Raw genomic sequence first — 20,022 nt, forward strand, 5'->3', positions numbered from 1 at the left:
TACGTTGATGACACCTTAATAATCTACTAATACAAGAGGAATTCAATAAATTGCATCAAAACCTAAAATTCACTTTAGAACCAAGCAACAACAACAGTATAAATTTTTTGGACTTAAATATAACAGTAAAACCCCCTAAAATAACTTTTGACATTTACAAAAAGCAAACAGCTACTACACATTCAATCGATAAAATCTCGACCCACCCCATCACACACAAAATTAGTAAATTTCTATATTTAATTGACAGATTACTTACAACGCCATTGAACAGAGACCACTATATAAAAGAATATAATTATATAAAAAATTAGCGATAGAAAATGGTTACGACAAACAATTAATCAAAAAATTTATCAGGAAAAGGAAAACAAAATTAAATAAGAATAATCATACCACACTCCAACTAGAGAAAACAAAGACCAACAAACACTGGCAAACCATGACATACTTTGACAAAATCTCAAACCAATTAAGCATTTTTTTTTAAACACAACATTAATGTTGCCTCAAGAACCAACAATAAACTTCACCAACAATATAATCCCAAATAAAACCAATAACAATGAACCCCTTTCAAACAGCGGTATTTACCAATTACAGTGCAAAAATTGCCCAAAAACATACATAGGACAAACCCACCTAAATTTCAAGATAGATACCGAGAACACACTACAGACTTTAAATAGGCTACAACAGAAACAAATCGAAATGTGCCCAAGACCTTATAGAAGAAAATCATGAACTAACCCATATAAATGATGCACTAAAAATTGTAAAAATCACAAATAGTCCTTTAATCGATGCAGCTGAACAATTTTTATATAGTTAGGAATTACAACGCAGGGAACCCCCTTTTAAATGAACAAATTGTAAACACCAATAACACATTATTTAACTTATTTAAATTACTTCCATACAAACAAACGAAAGCAGCTCCCGCACAGGTCCCCCCACCCCTCACTCCACTTCCGGTTCCATTAGATGTACACTAGGTTAAGGCCGTTGTGAGCACCAACCGATTCTCAGTCTGAGCCAAGCCATCGCGGAATAGATGCCACATCCAGCTGCTCGAACGTAAGTTTATCATTCATCATTTACAGTTCACAAACCGATATTAACAAAATCTCACAGCTTAATTTGTATGTTCGCAGTATGCAAGGCTAGACTGGAATCCGGGAAGTGACAACCAGCATTCAAAGAAAATTGTAACTTCAAAACATTGCAAGGTGAAATAGTTAATTTACGAGCAGAGACTGATATTGTAAGTGCACTCCAAGCTATGTCCTAATTTTACAAGTGCTTCAATATCATGTGTGTGTACAATAACTAACAATAAGTGAAAATACCCATTAAGAAAGTAAATTTGAAGGCTTAATTTTACACATACTTAACAATATAGTGCAACAAATCAATGTAATGATGATCTTAAAAACTGGTTGTCCCATTTGAACTATCACAACAAATATTAATCTATACTAATAATAAATCTGTACGTAGCCGAAATTTTTGTGATAATTTTCCATTTTCCAAAAATAATTGGTCCTAACATATATAATTAACCACCCTGAAACCGAAAATCGCTTTTTTGAAATTTTTGTTTTATGTCTGTCTGTCTGTCTGTCTGTCTGTATGTTTGTTACCTTTTCACGCGATAATGGCTGAACGGATTTCGATGAAAATTGGAATATAAATTATGTTCGTTGTAACTTAGATTTTAGGCTATATGGCATTCAAAATACATTATTTAAAAGGGGGGTTATAAGGGGGCCTGAATTAAATAAATCGAAATATCTCGCTTATTATTGATTTTTGTGAAAAATGTTACTTAACAAACGTTTCTTTTTTTAACCATAATTTGCGATAAGTTTTATTCCTTCTAAAATTTTTATAGGACTGATATTTAAAGAGATAAATGTGTTTTAAAATTAAAGCAACTGCCATCTAAGGCCGTGTACTGAATTGAAATACAAATGACTTTGTCTATAAGGGACCTTGGAAAGCAACAATCGAAAGCTATGAAAGATAGCCTACAGAGAATGTTTATGTGTTTTGTATGAAGGAATATCGGAAGCTAAATTAACTGATTTGTATAATTAATTCTTATTTCACCATTGGAAAGTGTAGTTTCTCTAGATGGACATAATGCTATAATGTTATTACAGTAACTTCTGATATAATATAATATAATATAATATAATATAATATAATATAATGTAATATAATATAATATAATATAATATAATATAATGTAATATAATTTAAGTTATTTGAAGGGTTCAGAACCATAGTGGGCCAAGCGCCATTTACTGAATACGTAGAAAACAAGGGTTAAAATTAAGTTATTACCATAATTCAATGGAAACCTATAACAAGTAAAATAAAATATACACATTAAATCTAAATGATGTCAATCTTCATTAAACTATGGTTTCATGTAATAAAAATTAAGAAACATGTTGAAGGAATTGTCATTGCAACAAATGAGTGTCTCTGGGCCAAAATGATCGCATTTTAATTATTTGGATGCAATTTGAATTAAGTAACATATTAAACGATTTATCCTTCTATCAATCACGAATGTTCCCTGGATCAAATGTCCAATTTTAATTATGTAATTACTTTATATTTATTTCTAACGGGTGCAGCGGAGCGCACGGGTACGTCTAGTTTATAATATAATGTAATTCTAGATAACGTCGAACGCCATAGCAGCAATGATCACTATTTTTAAATAATTGATTTTAATTGCCTGTTTTATCTAATTAATAGCATATAAGTGTTTTATTGTATTTATATAACTACTATAATTGATCATGGTTATAACACAAACTCTTCTATATTAGAAATTCTAAATCTTCCCCGCCGGTCTCCAGATGTATTAAACATGCTAACTTACATGTAGGCGATTTCGATCCATTCAATGTATAGAAGAATTAGAATATGGCAATGTCTTTGCTAATATTATTTGCATAATCCTTATACACAAATTGGTAGTAACAATCAACTCCTTTCCCTAATATTTTATAGTATTAATTCTTGGAAATTAATCATTGTAATCTTTGTTCTTCATTTGTTGTTAACTCAAGCATTTAATTTGTACCATATTTGTTCATTTTAATGTATTAATTGCATCACTGTGCTGGACTTTTATTGGCCAATGGCTGTTCTACAGCACATAAATATGAAAATATAAATAAAAAATAAATAAATTACTATTGTTGTTATTATTATTATTATTGTTATTAGTTTTCAGTAGATTCGCAGTAGTTACAGTATTTGGCTATAATCCTCTGATTGTTTTTAACGTTGTAGTCATAATAATCTCCTGTAACTGTCGGTAATAGCATCGTGATATTTTCCATTCCACCACTGTCTCTTAATAACAGATAGACACTTTGCTTCGACATATTGGATGGTATACTGACTACTCGTAGATAAGTTGACAAAATTTCCATTAAGATACCTATTAAGCAAAATAAAATTTACAAAGATACTATAAATGCTAAAAATGTGTGTATCTAATGCCTACCCACTTCACTTGCGTGATTCGGGTTCCGCAAATTGTGGATAGAGACAGGACTGTGACCTATTCTCAAGTTGCACACCACTTCGGCGGACCACGTTATGCATAATGTGTATATGTGAAGCGTTATATTATCGTGTACTAGGGTGAGTGTATGTGTATGTGTAAGTGTTGTGTAAATGTAGTGTAGGGCAGTGTTCCGCAACATTTTCTATTCACGGCACACCCTAGACCAGCGATGTCAGACAGGGACTAAACGGAGCGGAGCGCTCCACTAAACTGGTTGCGTGCTCCGGTGTTTCCACAGACATAAGCAAGTTCAAGCTCCGATCTAGCTCCACAACCGGTATTGGAGCTTACAATTCTGACACTACTGCCACACGGTCCTAGACTCAACAAGGTACACCAAAATGTTAAGCCCCTCAAAAACATATAATGTGACTCTCTTAATACAGTATAATTATTTAAAGTAGTCAAATTTATTGCTATTATTATTATTATTATTATTATTATTATTATTATTATTATTATTATCATCATCATCATTACTATAAAACACAAATAAACTCTTGCATTTATTAACAATTTATCAACTTCACTGCAGAAAATGCACATTTCTATTACTAATATTAAAGTAAATAACTCTACTCATATCTTCAATGTGATACTTGGGCCTGCTTGGTGACAACTTTTGATTGCTCTTTATTCTCTCCTTCATAATGTCTTCGATGTCACTAACTCGTCGTATATGTAGGTTCACGCGCATGTAGATTTTACGAGATACCGAATGGCCTATATGCAAAAATATATTTATGAAAACAATTTAATTTTAATTTTAATTTAATTTAAACTAATTTTATCAATTTCTTACAATAATAGGTAAAAGTTCGCGTCACACCTTTCACCTTGTGAAAGCACACCAATGTGCCGCGGCACACCGGTTGCGGAAAACTGGTGTAGAGAATGAGTGAGGATGAAGATGAAGATGAGGAAGGGGAAACCCGGTGCCGGCACGTAGCACACTCCTGTCGAATAGCACCAATGTGGCCGTCAGGTTTAACGTTCCTATCCGACGGAAGAAACACTATCAAAAGTGACATATGCCTTCTCTTCATAATCACTACAGAGAGATTTAGGATTTAACCCAGGCATATCGGTGCACAATCTAGTGATTAGAAGTTGTGCATCGCCATCTCTCCTAGTCCCGAGGTAAAAATTTTACATGAAAATTTCTGACCCCGAAGGGAATCGAACCCGGGCCAGCTAGTCTAGAGACTGTAAAAATAATGGTAACTACTTTTATCGCGAAGAATCGAACTCTTGCATGAAGTCTATACTTCCATACAGGTTACAGCAACTTGAAATCCGTGATAATACCAAAAATCGAGCAACCAAATTCGTTCTTATGTAATAAGTATATGACGTCAAGTCGCGTAAACAAATGAAGAACGCTTCGTTAAACAAGTCCGCTAGATCTCGCTGCGATCAAGGCACCCTGCAAAACGCGGCCGCTCTTCCAGCTCTCAGCCCAGAAGAGGAAATTGAAGGAGAAAAAAATGTAGAAGAGAGAGAGAAACCTGAATAATACAAAGGAAATAAGTTTACTTTCTCATTCCTAGACAGAGAGGAAAACTGCTTATACTTCTTTTTGATGTATTTAAGATTAAGAAACTTTGAAATGTTTGAATTCCATTTTCTTGTCGTTACCCGGGGTTCTTTTTTCCTCCCCATTTCAATTCCGATTTTACTTTAAGCGCGATCCATATGAAAACGTTAACTTGTGTCTTGTAGAACAATTTTCACTGTAGTAGGTCAGTCATTCTTTCAAAGTCTTTCTAGTGTATCTGTATTCTGGCACTGTGTTAAAATGTTTTGTTCTTTTGTTCTTGTTTTAATTAAAGTAATGTAATGTTTTAATTCATGCTTTGCAACTAGTTAAATGTCTTGACTGATAGAAAAACGTTTCGTTTTCTCAAATTTTAAGTAACTTATCTACATAAAATCGTGGCACATCTAAAGAAGTTAACTAATTAGAAGATACTACAGGGACATCATTTCATTTTTACTAACATTTTTAATATTAACCGGGCTATACCTTTGGATTAACGTTTGAGAACCAGAAATAAATTTCCTACCCCCTTGCACGACTGGAGTTCAATGATACTGGCGTAAAATACAAACAAATCACTTTACTAGTATAGGGTGTAAGAAAAGTAGTTCATCCATGTACGTAAACTAGGAAATATCGCAATTTTGTGTTTGATCATTTTCATTATTTTTTTCTTTAATCAAAATACAGTACAGTATTAACAATAAGTGTTTTTACTCACGAACTGAGCTGTCCATTCGGACGTATTCATTATGCAGTGTATATTATACTGTCTACAGCACATTAGCGTACAACATAGAAAATGAAGTTCAATTGAAAAATAATCATAATATGGATATTTAAACAAATTTTTGAAATGGTGCCATTAATTTCGATACAGGCTTCAGTTCTTTTGTGCATATTATCACACTATAGACTACTGCATCTAATTCCAATTGCCAGTTTCGTCCTTCGTACTAGTAACCATGTTGAAATAATTCTGTACCTACTTTATAAAAGAGTACCTTACGTACTGTAAATTCAATCTTCACTTCTGCCCGACCCGCATAGATAAAATTGCTCAAACATGCTATCTATTATCCGTCCAAGTGGTTATGTCGCAGGATAGTAGAAAGGGAGGAAATCACGTGACAGTTTATTACTTAACGAGGCCTTTTTATTTAAGTTATTTTAAATAGTTGTATAATATTACGTACGTGATAGTTGTATAATATTACTAGTCTTTACAAAGGGCGAGCAGAAGCAGGTGGGGGAAATCGGGATGCAACGTAGGCAAACGGACGACAGTACCTGTGCGAAAATATGATTCAATATTGAAAGCTCTTTCGTCACTGGAAAACGCGAACATTTTTCTGGAACGTACTGTACTCACTAACTCAGTACTGCTTGCTATATGCGGCCGTAGTTGTGTGAGGAGGACAGTTGGAACTTCATTAATAGAAGGGGTGAGAGTGAAGTACATTAAAAAACTCAGGTACATTAAAAAATAAAGTAAAAATAAAATGATGTCCCTGTACAACCATGGTGACTCAGTGCTAGAGCGCTGGACTTATAAGCCAAGTGACCCGGGTTCAGATCCCGCTCCATCCTGAATTTGGAAGTAATGTTGGACAAGCCCGTGTCCAGGCAACACAGGTTTTCTTCGGTTCCCTGTGACCTCACAAAAATTCTCCATCATCATTCATTACGAGTGTAATGTAGATCCACCACCGGTGGAGCACTCTGGATTGTCTATGACGAACTAAGTAGTCAGATCAAGAGACATCTATGAGCCCGCTCGTAGAGTTGGGTCGAATAAAGTTAAGGATTCTGCCATTGGATAAAATATCTTCATATGTTACTAAAAATGCATCATCAGTGAATCAAAATAAATCTTTTGAACATTTTAGATTTCTTGAAATTATGGCAGTCACATTTGTTCAAGGTATCTTTACCTTGATCTTACATCTTTTTTCGACAGGTCCTTATTAATTTTTAGGCTTACAATGAGAGTACACGCTCTGTATATCACCGAATGAAATAAGATTGTGTGAGATGAAAGTACAAGACGTACTGTTTAAAGTTATACCTGGTATGGGTGGCCAATGACCCCTCGTTTTGGAAATATTGGCTATTTTTTGTGACATACCTCCGTTAGGTACCTAATAGGGAAGCATTGGACTGTGTAAAAGCGTAGCTCATATGGTTGGGTGCTGAGTTGTTATTCAGGGAACCTGAGTTCGAATCTTAACTAGTCCTATATTTTTTTTTCTTTTAATAATGATTAATAGTGTGATCATAGTAATCTATTTACATATATCATATTCCTCAATGTATTGAACGCTTCATCATGTTTTAAACAAATTACTAATTAACTAACATTGTATTGTAAAGGATAAACAAGGAAATATTGCTCACGTAGGCAGTCACTGGTGTCTGTTCTGTTTCTATTCCACTTCATTTTGTACAGGTTTCATTATGATAAATATCATAAAAAACACACAAAACATACATATTTCCTGCACCATGCACAGCAAATGAAAGAAGGTTGTTCACAGTCACACACATTTTTCCCCACTTCTGCTGCGAAACAGACATCTTTCACATTCACAAACACTTCTCGTTCGTTTATTAATTTTGATGCATACCAGCATATTTCAACATGGCTTATTATAGTAACAGAACATAACCTTCTGCGACAGTATTAGGTTTTCAGCCTCCGTGACGTTTCGCTAGTTGTCTTTCGATTGCATATCCGAGAATAATCGATACTTGCGCTTTCATATTGCTACAATGGTGTTTTCTGATTGTTGAAACACCTGAACTTTAATGAATAGGTGTACTTTAATGAGGTCCATTAAAGGGCTGCTACCAGGTGCACAATTACTACATTTCGGCATGGTCGAGCATAAAAATACTTTAATATTACATAGTGTTGTTCTTTGCTAATGTCTTGCTTATAAATGTGTGCATAACGCTTTTCAAAACCCCAATTTGTATTTTTTAATAGAGTTTCGTTTCGTTTGGTATTTAGATATTTACAGGCATATGATGTTTATTAGTGAAACAGCATCTATCATGTCATGGTGTACCTTCACATTCCTGCTTTTAGGAAACACCATAACTCATCATTTACTTATCTCTCCTCTCTTCCTATCGTTAAAATCATGAATTTTTTTCTACTCAACAGATCAAACACCACTTTTGTTCTCAACTATCACCTCCGTTTATGTGTTGAAACAAACCACATTACATTAACTATATTTTCCTTGACTCTTTAGTACATTCAGACTATTCCCTTAATTCTTTACTAGATATTATTAACACTATATTCTTTCACTCTTTTCTATATTAACATAATTCCCCTTTACGTTTTACTATACTAATACTAGTCACCTTTATTGTTTACTATATTAATGCTATTCCTCTTTTCTCTTAACTACATATATCAGTGATGTCAAAGCAAGCGCATTTTTCTGACCTCGACGTCGTGCGCGGGCATCAAGCGCTAGGTATGGAATGAGGAAGGGTTATGTATATGACTAAGCAGCCTGTTGGATTTAAAAATCAGTGTTGCACAAACTTCAAACGGAACGTGAAATTTTATGTCGTTATTTTTATATGGCTTCTTTCTGTTTGATATTAGGCCTACGTATATTGTCTGAAAAAAGTACTAATACCAATTTCTCAATATTGCAGTTGTGTTTTAAACGTTAATAACATAATAAAGAGTTAAGAAGTAATATTTACATGTATTTCATAGTAGTACAACTATACTGTACTAAGTGAATGAAACACATCAATCATAAAGAAAGATATATCCCCCCCCCCAAAAAAAAAAGAGATTGAGTGTGACATGATAAACTGGAATTTATTTTAATGGTACCTTTAGCCTTATAAAAGTAATCAATGAACTAATCAAAACAATATTACAGTACAAAGCAAAGTTACCTAAGTATAGGTATATGTTTTAACTGTAACTAATATTACATAACAAAACTCATACCGCATTATCATTTTAAGGTGATATTGGTGCGCATCTTCCTATCATCAGAATATTAAATTATTTTCTCGAAATCTTCTGAGCTGACGTTTTTACAACACATGGGCACATATCTTTTGTTTATGATGTAACAGTAGCTGCTTTGTTTTATTCATTTCCTTACAAACATTTTCCTATTTTCAATACACTATCTTCAGTAGTACGATACTTATATTAGGTTTACGAAAACATCGCTTCAGTATCTGTAAGTCTACTAAATAAATAAACGGTTCTGAAAATTTCACTTATCTATAAAACAAGTTGAGAAAATATTTCTTCTGAATAAAAAACAAACTTGTGAAGAACTTACTTACTTACTTACAAATGGCTTTTAAGGAACCCGAAGGTTCATTGCCGCCCTCACATAAGCCCGCCAGCGGTCCCTATCCTGAGCAAGATTAATCCAGTCTCTATCATCATACCCCACCTCCCTCAAATCCATTTTAATATTATCCTCCCATCTACGTCTCGGCCTCCCTAAAGGTCTTTTTCCCTCCGGTCTCCCAACTAACACTCTATATGCATTTCTGGATTCGCCCATACGTGCTACATGCCCTGCCCATCTCAAACGCCTGGATTTAATGTTCCTAATTATGTCAGGTGAAGAATACAATGCGTGCAGTTCTGTGTTGTGTAACTTTCTCCATTCTCCTGTAACTTCATCCCGCTTAGCCCCAAATATTTTCCTAAGCACCTTATTCTCAAACACCCTGAACCTATGTTCCTCTCTCAGAGTGAGAGTCCAAGTTTCACAACCATACAGAAGAACCGGTAATATAACTGTTTTATAAATTATAACTTTCAGATTTTTGGACAGCAGACTGGATGATAAGAGCTTCTCAACCGAATAATAACACGCATTTCCCATATTTATTCTGCGTTTAATTTCCTCCCGAGTGTCATTTATATTTGTTACTGTTGCTCCAAGATATTTGAATTTTTCCACCTCTTCGAAGGATAAATCTCCAATTTTTATATTTCCATTTCGTACAATATTCTGGTCACGAGACATAATCATATACTTTGTCTTTTCGGGATTTACTTCCAAACCGATCGCTCTACTTGCTTCAAATAAAATGTCCGTGTTTTCCCTAATCGTTTGTGTATTTTCTCCTAATATATTCACGTCATCCGCATAGACAAGAAGCTGATGTAACCCGTTCAATTCCAAACCCTGCCTGTTATCCTGAACTTTCCTAATGGCATATTCTAGCGCGAAGTTAAAAAGTAAAGGTGATAGTGCATCTCCCTGCTTTAGCCCGCAGTGAATTGGAAAAGCATCAGATAGAAACTGACCTATACGGACTCTGCTGTATGTTTCACTGAGACACATTTTAATTAATCGAACTAGTTTCTTGGGAATACCAAATTCAATAAGAATATCATATAATACTTCCCTCTTAACCGAGTCATATGCCTTTTTGAAATCTATGAATAACTGATGTACTGTACCCTTATACTCCCATTTTTTCTCCATTATCTGTCGAATACAAAAAATCTGATCAATAGTCGATCTATTACGCCGAAAACCGCACTGATGATCCCCAATAATTTCATCTACGTACGGAGTTAATCTTCTGAAGAACGGGCATTAAAATTAAAACTTACATTCATATAATGGACTTATACTTCTCAGACAAATATAAAAATTAACATGGGTGCAGTTTTAATAAGTTCTCTTCCCTTTATCTATTGAATCAGTGCTGGCCATCCCTGAATATAGCTCGACCAAGCGGTCTCTTTCCTTTCCGCTGTAAAGCGCTCAGGCTCTCCTGAGCTCTAAAGCGCGCACTTGCGCCTATGGGCATCAATTGACATGACTGACCTATATTAATACCATTCTCCTTTACTTTTACTATCATATTACCCTATTTCCCTTTACCTTTTACTATCATAATATTTCCATTCACTAGGTTTCAAAACATTAATCTTATTCTCTAAGCCCTACACTCATCCCTTTCTTATCTCATTTACTAGTATATCCATATTTTTCCTCATTCCATCCCTTAACACTTTCCATGTCTCTGGATCAATCTTTCCAGCACTGTTCACTTCCACCATATTTCTGTCTTTATTGCTGTTCATATTCTCTTCTACATTGTTACTAATTTTTTCCATCACTATTTGTTCTGCTACTGCACCTACACTTTCGTCTTCATTTATACTGCCGAGTCTTCTACTCAACACCCCCTTTTCACACGCCTTAATCCTCCCTAAAACGTGATTTACAGGCATATAACCTACTATTGCAACTTAATTTTTCTTTCTTTCGTAGGTTTTAAGAACTTTTTATCATGTCAAATACGATCTCTGGTAGACAACAAGAACTTCTCTATGAAAGAAAATATGTATTTTAATCACCTGAAATACAGTCAGCTCAAAAATAGTCTCCTTTGCATTTACTCTAAAGGTCATAACTAGGCTTCGAGACTTGGGACCCGATACAATAAGTTTACTGTGCATGTACTATAGGTTGTTGACTCGCTGCAGGTAGTAAAAGGTAGAGATGTGTTGAGGTAATAACAACGTTGCTATTTAGAGTAGAGTACGGTAGTATGGGAACACTCACATATGTACATTCTGAAAGTAAATATAATTACACAATGACAATGTCAAAAGAATGTGAAAAGCATTTATTCTTCTGTCTTTTATAAGCATTTGTGTTTAATTATACACAGTGTTAATGGTGGAAATAAGCATGTAGCAATTTTAATTTCTTCATTTATCCTATTGGTCGTCTTTAGGAAGTGCAGTTACAGTACCGAATTGAAATGTACTACAAGACACATTTTCAGTGTCTCAAACGTAAATCTTTTTCGGTTATCTGCCAAACAGTTTGTACTGTGAAAAGCAAGCTCTCTACGTCGCATGACGTGATAGGAGCAAAACGAAAAAAACCTAACATCATTGCAGTCTCTAAGAGACAGTCCTTTATTCTCGGGTGACTATGTCCACTAATTTGCTGTTTATGTTACACAATGTTCCATATCCGTTATTTTTACATAAAATTGATTTCCACTTCTGTTTTACACGTTCAGTAACCGGTGTACTTGGTGTCTCATTAATTCTCGTGTCATTTCCTCAACTAATTTGAGTGCTTCCGGAATCTCTTGCTCTGACTTTTCTAACCGTGTAATAGTTTCATACACAGTTTGAAAATAGGTTTGTATGGAAACCAAATTATTCGTCAGAACCTTCAAATCCAGAGCGTTTTCCTTTGCGTATTTGTTGCCATCCATTCTACAGTACCCCCACCCACTGTACGCTTTACCACTATACTCAGTACGCCGTTATGCGGATTTCCCACAGAACTGTACTATCGGATCCGAAATCTCGAAGTCTAGTCATATCATTTCTGATAGAAATTCTATGACTTTTTTTTTTTTTACCAAGATGTTGTTGATGGTCTGTGTCACGCACGGCATTTTGTCTTCTTCTGCTCTTTACACTGTTGATTCTACTTCGGGAATAAAACGTAGTAAGCGTCAACGAAAGCCTGCGGCAGTACCGAAATGCCTTAGAACATTGATAGGGGAATATTTTTTACTTCGTTATTTAATGACACATTATCAAGTACTTGGTTATTTAGCGTTGATGGAAGTAATGATAGCGAGATGGTATTTGGCGAGATGAGGGCGAGGATTCGCAATTTATTACCTGACATTCGCTTTACGGTTGGAGAAAACCTCGGAAAAACCAACCAATTAATCAGCGCAAGCAGGAATCAAAACCACGTCCGAGCGCACCTTCGGATCAGTAGGCAAATGCACTGACGCCTGACTACGTCAGTGGCTGGGCAAACTTTAATGGAAACATCCCAAACAAAAAAATAAATACACGTTGAAGTTAAACTTTCACCTGTTATTCTGTGTCTACCACCACGTTTTCTAAGTTTCAACGTAGATAACACCTATTCACATATATATGAAGATGCAGGCATAAAGATAATCTTATGGGAATGAAATATAAAATTAGGTAGGCTTGATTGTGTTAAGGATTTATGGAATAGGGTGTATCTGAAAACACTGAAAATCTTTTTTCTTTCGAAATTATAAATTTAAGACCTCATTTTATGAAATTATAAATTTAAGAGCTCACAAAAGTTGCATAATGCTGTCAACGTTTCACACAAAGAATTTGCGCTCCTAGAAGCACTTTCAACCGAGTCGCAGAGGGGTTCTTTTTTATTTATCTTATTCTTTTCTAAATAAGCATGTTTTCAGATCTTCGCTTGGTGCAGATTGCTGTGATGTGTTATTATTGAGATAAAAAGAAAAGGAATGTTATTTTTAAGTTCCAAGAGACGGTAGGAATGCAAAATAAAATGTACAAATATAAACAGGCAGCATCAACCCAGAAATGCTGCTAACGAATTCCATACAACTACCCACCTACTACTATTTGTTTCTATTGTTTGTTTATTTTACTTCCATTTTCATTTTGCTCTTCGTGAAAAACAATCTGCATTCTTCTCACAGTATTGAAGTTGCTTTCTTGTCTACAGACTGGACCTGATAAAAGCATTTCTCTTTTTCACAAACTCAAGCATCACTATTTCAGCAGTCTCTCGACCGACTGTGTGTGGCATGGGAAGCAAGGAATGTTTTTTTCTCTCTGCAGTGACTTCCTGATCATTCGCCATACCCCGCAAATCTTCAGTGTTTATAATACGAAGGGAAAGACAATATGAGTTCTACTACTTATTTGATCCTAAAATTTATTAAACTTTATTATATACTCAGTTTTTTCTGTGTGTATTATTGTATTCTATTTTATTTATCTGCGTTAAATTATTTACATATATTAATTGTATTAATCTAATTTAAAATGCATGTTGGTCCGACAAGTTAACATGTAAATGAAGATAAATATCATAAATCCTTCAATAACTGTCTATTTTTAACCTAATGGGTAGTACAAGACATTACATTAGGTTATATACATAAAACATATGACTAGCGCTTTCGCCAATAAGGTGGCATCTTCAGTTCTAGTAAGCATATTATGAAGCTTTATACATAAAGACATAGATGAAATGCAACATAATAAATGTGATAAAATACATAACGTTCTTTTATATGTCATTGCACCAGTCAACACCACGGAACCGGCCATGTAACATCGACTCTTCCCACAGCTTCAAAAATCTCGTAAGTGTTTTATCGCTACATAATTTCTTTTGATCCGCATAGGTTCCTTTATTAAAACATATCTTATTGATTCTTGCAGATTCACTACACACTGCCATTCTATGATGACTGTTGGAACTTTTTACTCTTTTAACCGCCTCTTTTATATTCTATAAGCTGCACACATGTCTTACAGACTTTTATTCAAGACTTTGATTCTTCTTCTTCTTCTTTATAGGCACATGGCCTGTTTGTCTTCACACAGGAGACGATTCAGTAGAAGATGACATCAGTCCTTCCTTTCACCGTTTTTTTCGGTCGGCCCACATCTCTTTTGCCACTGGGAATCATATTTCGAGCTATTTTAATAAGTCTAGAGTTATCTGCTCTGTCTATGTGCGCATTCCATTCTTTCTTTCTCATATTTATGAACTTTTTAACGTCGATTATATTGCACTGTTGTCTCACAATTTCATTTCTTACTCTATGAAGTCTAGTTTTACCAACTATGGCTCGTAGAGTATTCATTTCTGATGTACGCATGAGTTTTTTATTTTGATGTACCGAAGTACATATGATATTTCCATGCAGATATTCTGCGTCATCAGATGATGAAAGAGAGATGGAACGGAGAAAAATTCTCTCCGGCGCCGGGATTTGAACCCGGGTTTTCAGCTCTACGTGCTGATGCTTTATCCACTAAGCCACGCCGGATACAATCCCGACGCCGTTTAGAATCGTCTCAAGAGATGGAGCTTAATCTGAGACGATTCTAAACGGCGTCGGGATTGTATCCGGCGTGGCTTAGTGGATAAAGCATCAGCACGTAGAGCTGAAAACCCGGGTTCAAATCCCGGCGCCGGAGAGAATTTTTCTCCGTTCCATCTCTCTTTCATCATACGCATGAGTTCTTCAGTCTTCTTTGTCTCTGCACGTGTTTCTGTACTATACGTCATCACTGGTCTTATTGTGGCTTTAAAGATTTTCATTTTACTTTCAATATTGAGATATTTATTCTTCCATATTACATCCCTTAGGCAACCCGACAGTCTAGAGGCTTTGGGGACTTGATCTCTTACTTCATTTATTACATCCCGATGACTTGTTATATTAACCCCTAAATATTTGAAACTCATGACCTGTTCTATAATTTTACCATTAATTTCCAATTTGCATCTTATTGGATATTTAGATATGCACATGCATTTGTTTTCGTACTTGATACTACCATATTGTATTTGTCTGCAGTTATTACAAATCGGTGAAGTAACCTTTGAAGATCATCTTCAGTGTTGGCCATCAAGACAGCATCATATGCATAGCATAGTATGTTCAAATGTTTATTTCCCAATGAATACCCGAGTAAAGGCTTTGATTCTGTAATTTAATATCTAGACTTCATAGAGGTTGAATTACTACAACCATCTCACCTGTTTTCAAGCCATTATTTTACTTTTCCTTCTGTTTGCGCAGTTAATATTATAATTTTTTTCTCATGTCATGTATTTTATCACACTTATTATGTGGCATTTCATCTATGTCTTTATGTATAAAGCTTCATAATATGCTAACCAGACCTGAAGATGCCACCTTATTGGAGAAAGCGCTAGTCATATGTTTAATGTGTATAACCTAATGTACATAGTTTGGATAAAAAGTAATGGCAACACTGCTGTCACGTGACGATGGTGCGTTCGAGAGTTGCCAGCTGTGTGGACATGAACAAGGACTGTTAGATGAGTTAGTGCAGCCAGCGGCACAGTACTCTGTCAATCTACTGCAGTGTGTAGAACGTTGACTTTCATAGGGATAGTGCGAGCGCCCTAAGACCACATTCACAAAACTAGAGCAGCGTTCCTGGATCAAAATTGAAGTGACACGAGGTCGTAGTGCATAAGAATGTTTTCAGGGACTGTATGAAGCATATGCCGATGCAGCGTTGCCATATCGCACAGTGGCACGATGGGTTAAAGCGTTCCGGGAAGGCAGGGATGTGAAAGTGATGTTCATTGTGGCGTATGACATTGATGGGGTAATACTGCACCACGCTGTACTTCCAAGGCAGACGGAAAACGCGGACTACTGGAACATCCACCGTACTCACCCGATATGATCCATGCGATTACGATCTTTTCACCAAAGTGAAAGAACCACTGCGAGGGACCCGGTACAATACCAGAGATGAACTTATCCGTGCTTTAGGGCGGTCAATACGGAACATCAACAAAGATGGACGCGCTGATGGTGTACGACGCCTTCCAAACATTTGGCAAAAAGTAATAAATAAGGGAGGCGACTATATAGAAGGTAGGTAAATGTTGTACCCCTGTGAATAAAGCCATGTCAGAAATATCGAACTGTTGCCATTACTTTTATCCAACTTTTTATCCAAATTCTTGTACTACGCATTAGGTTAAAAATAGACAGTTATTGAAGGATTTATGATATTTTTCTCCATTGTATTACTCCAGCCTACCTCTCTTAAATAAATAAATAAATACATATATAAATATATATGTATATATACTGTATATAAATAAATAAGTAAATAAATAAATAGATAAATAAACTAGACAAGTGTAATTAATTTAATTCTTTCCCATGCTTCTAATGTTTGAAGGAAGGTTTTCCACGTCCGTCACTGGGAAGCGTTTCACTAATACTTGACTATTTATTTTGAATTACTTATTTGTAACAAATTTCTCGTGTTTTTCCAATGTGCTGAGAAAACAGGTGTTTGCATACGGATATCCTCTGAAAATAAAATTATTCTCAAAACTGTAATCATAAGTAACTTTCCTTTATTTTTTTAACCATTTTCATTTCTAGATCTGATGATTTTTACATTTTTATCTGTAACATGTTTTGCGATAAATGCAATGAGTACCAAGCCCCCCAGTATTCTCAAAAACTACTTTTTTTCTAATATCATTTTTCCTAACCAGAATACATTAAGTTGTTTCATTTTCCTAGCCTGTACTTCTTTCCCATTAACATTAACGTTTGATTGTCCAGTATTTGAAAGAAGTGTTCATTCCATGTGCACTGCTTTTGCCCGTGGACGTTCCAAAGATCTGGTTTCTGCATTGCCATTGGTCGTACAAGAAAGCCCCACTTCGTCTTTCGAGAGAGATGTGTCCACTAGGCCTTATAGTTTGGAGGAACAGTTTTCAAATATGCTCTTGTTGTAGATCTGAACCATTATGAGACACTTTAGTAACAGGTAGCTTTTCCTTCTCTTACATATTACTTTCTCCAGACTGCTTTCACTTTCTGGTCTAGGAATATATGTGTCTCGTTTTCTGTTATTATTGTAATCCATCTGACAGTAAAGATATTGAGTTGTTTTGTTATCTTTTTATCAGTTATTTTCCTCAAATAATACACTGCTCGAAACAATTAGAGGAACACTATGATTTATTTAAATACCTTTTTATTGGATAGAGATACAGACATGAAATTAATAAAGTATATTATTTATGATTATTTATGGCCACATTTATCTCCATGTCAATAAAAACAAATGAATAATGTCAACAAAAAACTTTTTAAAACATTGAACTCTATAAGAAATTGAATCTTGTCCTTACTTATTAAACTTAACACCCATTATAAAAGTCTAGTATTGTGTATGGCCTCCACGACATTCGATGACCACTTGGCACCTTCGTGGCATGCTGCCTATGAGATCCTGTATTTCCTCTTGGGTGATATTCTCCCATTCCTCCTTTAGAGCATCTCCAAGTTCCTGCAGGGTTTGTGGAGCTTGATGTCGGTTCCTGACTTTCCTATCCAGAACATCCCACAAGTGTTCAATAGGGTTGAGATCTGGGCTGATCGCTGGCCACTCCATTACCTCAATTTCATTCTCTCTTAGGAAATCCCTGGTGGAAGTCCTTAACGCAAGTCCATTTCTAAACGCCTATAATAAGTTTTCGTGGCATTAATTATTGGACTTTCACACAAATACAGATCTTAACAAGCATGAACGTTATGAGGAGTAATGGCCCATCTTTTTCTGTAAAGGGAAAGTATTGATAATTTTATTCCTTCCACATCTCGTGAAAAATAAATATTATAGATCTATATATCATACCTTAGTCCTCATGGGGGAAGAAATTCTCTCATGAAATTTCGGCCAGTGTATGGGACCGGTGCCCACCCAGCATCGTGATGCACTTGGGGAGCTGCGATAGGTAGCGAAATCCGGTTGCGAATACCAGCTATAACGGCTGGGAGGATCATCGTGCTAACCACACGATACCTCCATTCTGGTTGGATGATCGTCCACCTCTGTTTCGGCATGTGGGCGTGAGGCCAGCAGTCGGTCTAGGCCCTTCACGGGCTGTAGCGCCACGGATTATTATTTATATCATACCTTATTACATTAAAACTAAAGTTTCCTTTTACGTCGCTGCACCCATCTCGGGCCTTATACAGAGTGATTTAGGGTTAAGAGTTAATATTTGGGAAACCCGACTGTCAGTTTATTTCACATCAACTTAGCTCAACACGCTTTAATTAAAAATTTCAATGTCCCATACTTTAGTTCAAAGATGGAGATTATCGTATATAATGTGATGTAGTTTATGCTGTGGGCAATTTTATTGTTTATGGTGGCTGTACTGTTTGGTTTATTTTTCCTGAACGTACCCTGATCTTCTCCTCCGCTGATTGGAGGAACGACACGCACCGCCGGCCTCGGCTTGGAGACCGAGCGAATATTCAGTTGGTGAGAAAATTCGACGCAGTTACGACTTCGAGAGAGAAACGGGTAGTCTCTCGTCTCTGCTGAGATAGTCAACTCATCGTATTACGTGGTTCCGGTGGTCAAGGTGACCCCGCTGATTTGGATAGCTGCGACTATCGTCTGTGTGGTATAATTCATCGGTGGAACATCGTTTGGATATCATCGCTTTACAGACTAAGGGATGGTCTGTTTCATTCCCAGCATTCCTGATTTTCATATTCTACACTACGAGGGATCATCGTCGTCCATAAGTCGACCTGGTTGGCGAGTTGGTATAGCGCTGGCCTTCTATGCCCAAGGTTGCGGGTTCGATCCCGGGCCAGGTCGATGGCATTTAAGTGTGCTTAAATGCGACAGGCACATGTCAGTAGATTTACTGGCATGTAAAAGAACTCCTGCGGGACAAAATTCCGGCACATCGGCGACGCTGCTATAACCTCTGCAGTTGCGAGCGTCGTTAAATAAAACATACCATTAACATCGTCGTCCATAAACCTACAGGGAAGTTCTCTGGGGTCGTTACGCCATTAATGTATATAACGGCTTACTTGGTTACCGTGTGCTTTCCATGAATTCGAACTTTGATTCAGCTAAAGGTTGGAGACTACAACTTTATATGTCTTATTTGAGCCGAATCTATTCACACTGTATTTTCAGTGAGTGTTCAGTTCACTCTGTTATACATCGCCATTCTTATATTCATTTTGATGGCAGACATTAATTTTCTCTCTTGCATTATCTCACCACTTTATATTGTTATTAGATCTATAATTCTTTGTTTTTGTATTTTTGCATTAATTTATCTCTCTCAGTTTGTTAATATTAAATTATTATAATTATCACGGTATTTATATTATTTGTGAAAGGCAGCCAAAAATACCTAAAGTTACGATCCTTTCCCCTTTCCTGGGTTTTACTTAGGCAAGCTGATACAACAGTAATTTTGAAGCTACGGTACGGGGTTTCTCCTATTTCATCCTTAAAAAA

The 20,022-nt window shown here is 35.8% G+C and overlaps 1 long non-coding RNA gene across 1 annotated transcript in view; it reads right to left on the reverse strand.

Annotated features, from left to right (window-relative positions):
• LOC138704356 (uncharacterized) overlaps positions 1 to 20,022 on the reverse strand; it is a 964,225-nt gene that overhangs the window by 63,500 nt on the left and 880,703 nt on the right. The window lies entirely within an intron of this gene.

The sequence above is a fragment of the Periplaneta americana genome, chromosome 8 (assembly GCF_040183065.1).
Source record: "Periplaneta americana isolate PAMFEO1 chromosome 8, P.americana_PAMFEO1_priV1, whole genome shotgun sequence".
Classification (NCBI taxonomy): domain Eukaryota; kingdom Metazoa; phylum Arthropoda; class Insecta; order Blattodea; family Blattidae; genus Periplaneta; species Periplaneta americana.